The sequence below is a fragment of the Gavialis gangeticus genome, unplaced genomic scaffold (genome assembly GCF_001723915.1).
Source record: "Gavialis gangeticus isolate Ggan-Ray unplaced genomic scaffold, GavGan_comp1, whole genome shotgun sequence".
Lineage (NCBI taxonomy): Eukaryota > Metazoa > Chordata > Crocodylia > Gavialidae > Gavialis > Gavialis gangeticus.
Window position 1 is genome coordinate 57,101,294 of NW_017728995.1, and position 5,412 is coordinate 57,106,705.

Genomic DNA, 5,412 nt, shown 5'->3' on the forward strand with positions numbered 1-5,412 from the left:
ATAAAATATATATATATATATTATATATATATATAGGTGTTTCATTTTAATCATGCGAAAACACGGACTTGAGGTGTTTAATCAGAGAATTCGACATTTATCAGAGAATTTGCGATTTTTAAACAAAAAAACCAGGATCCCTGAAATTATAAATGTCAATAGAGGCAACAAATAATTGTCTACAAATACTGTCTCTTACTCTTTAAAAAGATAAGAAATTCACCAGCAAAAATATTTAGCAAGAAGTTGCATGGTAATTCTTAATGCCCGTTTGAGTTCAGTGAAACACAAACCACTGCAAATCAGGAAATACAAAGATACCTTCCAACATAACCTTTGACCTCTGAGTAATGCCCTAATGTTCTTCTAGCACACACTGCCTTCGTGGATACTACAGATCACTCAAAGAATGAGTATACAACCAAAGTCTGATGCCTCCTCTTTGTTAAGAAACAACTTATGAATGTTATAGGTCAGCTGAACTAAATCAAGTATACATTTTCTGTTCTCAAACGACGGAAACACCCTATCTGTTATTCTATAAACCTTCCTTCTTGCACAGAGAATGACATCTAATGCTATACTTTCACTTGTCCACCTCTAAATCCATATATCATTCTTATATCCTACCTTGCAATTGACAACCCTCATAGCAGTGCACAGGTCTTCTTGCTTTTGAGATAACATATAGAACTTTGCACTAACATGTAGCTGAATTGATCCTCAAGTGCATATGAACCTCTTCCCCTTGATCACAGTGTGAAGCTCAGAGATGAACAAATTTCATCGTGGTGCATGATACTGAGCCCTCTAAACCAGGACCTGTACAGTCATGAAACAGACTTCTCTTACTTGAGCTATCAGAATAACTGAAAGCAAAAGTAACTGATTATCCTCTGAACTAGTTACTAGAGTTGAAATATGTTATCTCCTAAGAGTTCCTTCACAAACAGTAAGCATCTCCAATCACTTCCTCCATGTATGCAGGTACACTGAATAAAACTAAAGAAATACTTGGAACTTAGCAACAGGAAACACATTACACTATGGGATGTTTAAGGAAACTATTATCCTTCCACTGGCACTTGGTGGTAGTGTTTTTTAATATGAGTAAACTTTAATCTGCTTAACCATTTAATTTCAAAGGTAACAGAGAGTTGGGCTGAAGTCTAGCACTAATATGCATCTAGGGTGAAAAGACAAGCAGAAACTGCTTCTGATGAGAGTCGAATTTCAGGGATACAACATATAACTGAGTCTAGAGGTGCACAAATACACTGGTCTAATATCGGATCAGCACCGATATAAAGAAAATTGACTGTATCGGAAATTGGCCTGAAGTGGCCGACAATGTGGCTGGTAAATGCTTGTGCATGTGCACAGCCACAGCACAGCATGCAGGCAGACTGGAGCACAAGCCTGGCAGCTTGGAGAGCTGCGTCCAAGCTGGTAAGTCTGGTGTAGTGGAAGGGAGACAGGCTTTGAGGGTGGCACGAGATGCATGGGTGAAAGCCCACTGCGCCCTCGCTCCCTGAAGCCCCCCAGCGACCCCCCCAACTACTGCAGAGCGCTCCCGCTGACCCCCAGCAGCAGCCGGAAGTAAGCAGGGCCTGTGCGGGGAGGGACTAGCCCCAGCCTAGCCGTGGGGAGGCGGCTAAACTGGAGCTGAGGAGGGTCTCGCCCTGCCTCAGCCCCTACTTGGCCCAGCCCCCCAGGGAGAGAGTAAGGACAAGGGGAGAGGGTACCTACCAGTCCCTCTCTGGTAGGGCAGGGTCCCCTAAATCCCGGGCAGGGTCCTCCCCTAGCCTGGGAACAGCTAATTTCCAACAGCGGGCCCACTGCGCATGCGTGCAGTTTAAAAGGACCCGCCGAAGGAAAAAAAACCCAGTCAGGTTCCGGGAGTGGTGTGAGATGCGGAGGTGCAAGCCTGCTGCACCCCCACTCCCCCAAAGCCCCCCAGCGATCCCCACCTGTTGCAGAGCGCCCCCGCCAACCCCCAGCAGCAGCCGGAGGTAAGTGGGAGGGACTAACTCCAGCCTAGCCGCAGGGAGGCAGCTAAGCCGGAGCTGAGGAGGGTCTCGCCTCACCCCAGCCCCTACTTTGTCCAGCCCCCCAGGGAGCCATGTGACCGGAGCCACACAAACAGGCTGAGCAAACAGGTGCACCTGTCTGCCTGGCACATGAGTTAGCACGGAGTTTGCGTAGGAGGGTGAGCAGGAGGGCCCGAGGCCCTGCCTGTGAGCCCTCTTGGGTAGGCACTCCCAATCGTAGCCGGCCTACCAGTAGTATGTCACGGATGAGCACACGCCGCAACTCAAGGGTCCCCTCGGGGCCTGTGGCCTCCCCCTCTGGCACCTCAGAGACCTCCACCCAGATGCAGCCCATGGTTCCGGGCTCCACACAGATGGAGCCTCTGGCTCTCGGCTGCAGGGGCTGCCTGTCACTTTTTCAGGCTCTGGGGCCTGGGAGCATGGCCACCTCCCCTTGTGAGGTATGCTCCCTTTTGGGGTCTCTGGCACGCCAGCTGGAGGAGCTCCAGGCCACAGTCCAGAGACTGCGTGCCATCAGGGACTGTGAGCAGGAGATCGACTCCTACTGCCAGGACCTTCTCTCCCTCCTGGGAGACAGAGGGTAGATCATGGTCTCCCTCCAGGACAAGAGAGGACTCAGGGACCTCCCATTCTGTTCAGCCAAGGGGTTGGACCAAGGTGGTCAAGGGTCACCAAGGCCCACCACGCTAAAGTCCCTGCCCTGCTGGAGCTTTGCAACAGGTACGAACCTCTTGCAGCCCCAGCAGAGCCTGCTAAGTTGCCAGCTCTGGCAGGCAACATAGGCTCTACTGTAGTTACTGGCCCTGCTCTCCCTAAGACAAAACACAATGTGTTTGTCATGGGAGACTCCATCCTGAGGGGGACCGAGGGGGCAATCTGCTGCCCCGACCCCTTAGCCCCGGAAGTTTGCTGCTTCCCCGGAGCCCATATCCGAGACATTGCAGAGAAGACCCCTAAGCTCTTCCAGCACACTGACCACTACCCTATGCTCCTTATCCAGGTGGGCACCAATGACATGGCTTGGAGTGCTCCCAGCCGGGTCATGAAGCACTTCAGGGATTTGGGAGCGGGGCTAAAGGGTTTGGGAGTGTAGGTGGTGTTTTCTTCGATCGTCCCAGTCTTGGGCTACGGGCTGAGGAGGGAGAGGAGGATCCAGGTAGTAAACCAAAGACTGCGGCGCTGGTGTCATCAGGAAGGCTTTGGCTTTCATGTCCACAATCCGCTCTTTGGTGAGAGGCAGTGAGCTGCTGGGTAGGGATGGCCTCCACCTCTCTTCTGCTGGGGAGGAGGCTCTTCTCAGCCAGACTGGATGACCTGCTCCACTGGGCTTTAAACTAAGCCTGCCGCGGGACGGGGGGACTACTGCCACTGCTGGCCCGCTAAGCAACCCTTGCTAAGCCAGCAGGCCAAGGCACTTAAGGAAGCCCACCCCTGCCTCAGCCCTGGAACAATCTGCAGGCCAGGCAAGGGCCCCCAAGGGGCCACTTGCCTGCCTGTACATGAATGCCAGGAGCTTGGGCAATAAACAGGAGGAACTTGTCCTCCTGCTTAACACAAATAATTACGATGTCACAGGGATAACGGAGACTCAGTGGGACTCCATCCATGACTGGACCACAGGTATAGGAGAGCTACGCATCCCTGCAAGCTGACATTGGTGACCAGGGTGGACGACTGGAGACCCTCTGGCTTAAAATCTGTGGGGAACATGGCACAGGGGACAAAATGGTGGGAGTCTACTACAGACCTCCCACCCAAAGTCAACAGCTTGACCACGAGTTCGCCAGGGAATTGGCTGAGGCCACGTGCTCCCAGTCCATGGTTGTCATGGGAGACTTCAACTACTGACATCTCGCGGGAAGAGCGCTCATCCAAATCCAAGCGGTCGCAAAGCTTCCTCTCATGCATGGATGACCTCTATCTGACACAAGAAGTCTACGGGCCAATGAGAGGTAAAGCACTGATCAACGTGATATTGGCAACCAGGAACACCCTAATCAGCGACTTAATGGTCGAAGGGAAGCTGGATGACAGCGACCACGAGCTGATCACCTTCACCATCCGCCGTAAAGCTGGCAAGTCAGTCAGCAGCACTGAAGTCCTCGATTTCAGGAAAGCTGACTTTGACAAGCTCAGGAGGCTTGTCGGTGAGGCCTTAAGGCGCCACGACCCCAAGGAGAGGGGAGTTCAGGAAGCGTAGTTGCTCCTCAAGGGAGTGATCCTAGATGCACAAGCTAAGGCTTTTCTGTGTCAGAGGAAAGGCAGCAAAAGGACACAGAAGCCTCCTTGGCTCAGCAAGAAACTAGCAGACCTTCTGCACCTAAAAAGAAAGACCTACAAAGGATGGAGGATGGGATCCACCTCCCAGTAGGAATATTCTGCACTGGTCCGGACCTGCAGGGAGAGAACCAGGAAAGTCAAGGCTGCGACAGAAGTCCAACTGGCCACTAGTATCAAGGACAATAAAAAGTTCTTTTTCAGATATGTGGGGAGTCGAAGGAAAAGCAAGGGCAACATTGGATCCCTGCTAAACCAGCTAGGACAACTGACAACTGATGCCCAGGAAAAAGCCAACCTACTAAATGGGTACTTTGCGTCAGTCTTTCACCAGTCCCATGGGACGCCTCTGCCCATCATGGGACAGGGAGGCCCGAGTAAGGGAGATTCCTTGTTCTCCCCATCAATGCTGACCTTGTGAAGGAACACCTTGAGAGGCTGGACACCTTCAAGTCAGCTGGCCCTGACAATCTACACCCCAGGGTACTCAAGGAGCTGGCTAGCATCATAGCCAAGTCCCTGGCATGGATCTTAGAGAACTCCTGGCGCTCTGGTGAAGTGCCCGAAGATTGGAAGAAGACCAGTGTGGTGCCTATCTTCAAGAAAGGGAGGAAAGTGGATCCGGCAAACTACAGGCCCATCAGCCTGACTTCTATCCCAGGGAAGGTCTTAGAAAAGATTACCAAAGAGGCCATTCTTAATGGACTGGCAGATGGCAACATCCTGAGGGATAGCCAGCACGGGTTTGTTGTGGGTAGGTCTTGCTTGACCAATCTTATTTCCTTCTATGACCAGGTGACCTATCACCTGGACAAGGGAGAGGAGATTGATGTCGTATATCTTGACTTTAAAAAAGCTTTTGATCCGGTATCCCACCTCTTGGCAAAACTGGCCAACTGTGGCCTCAGGCCCACCACGATCCTCTGGCTGGGGAATTGGCTCCGTGGTCAGACCCAGAGGATGGTGGTTGACTGAAGTCAATTGTCATGATGCCCTGTGACCAGTGGGGTCCCCCAAGGCTCTGTCTTTGGACCCATATTGTTCAACATCTTCATTAATGATGTGGACATTGGAGTCAGAAGTG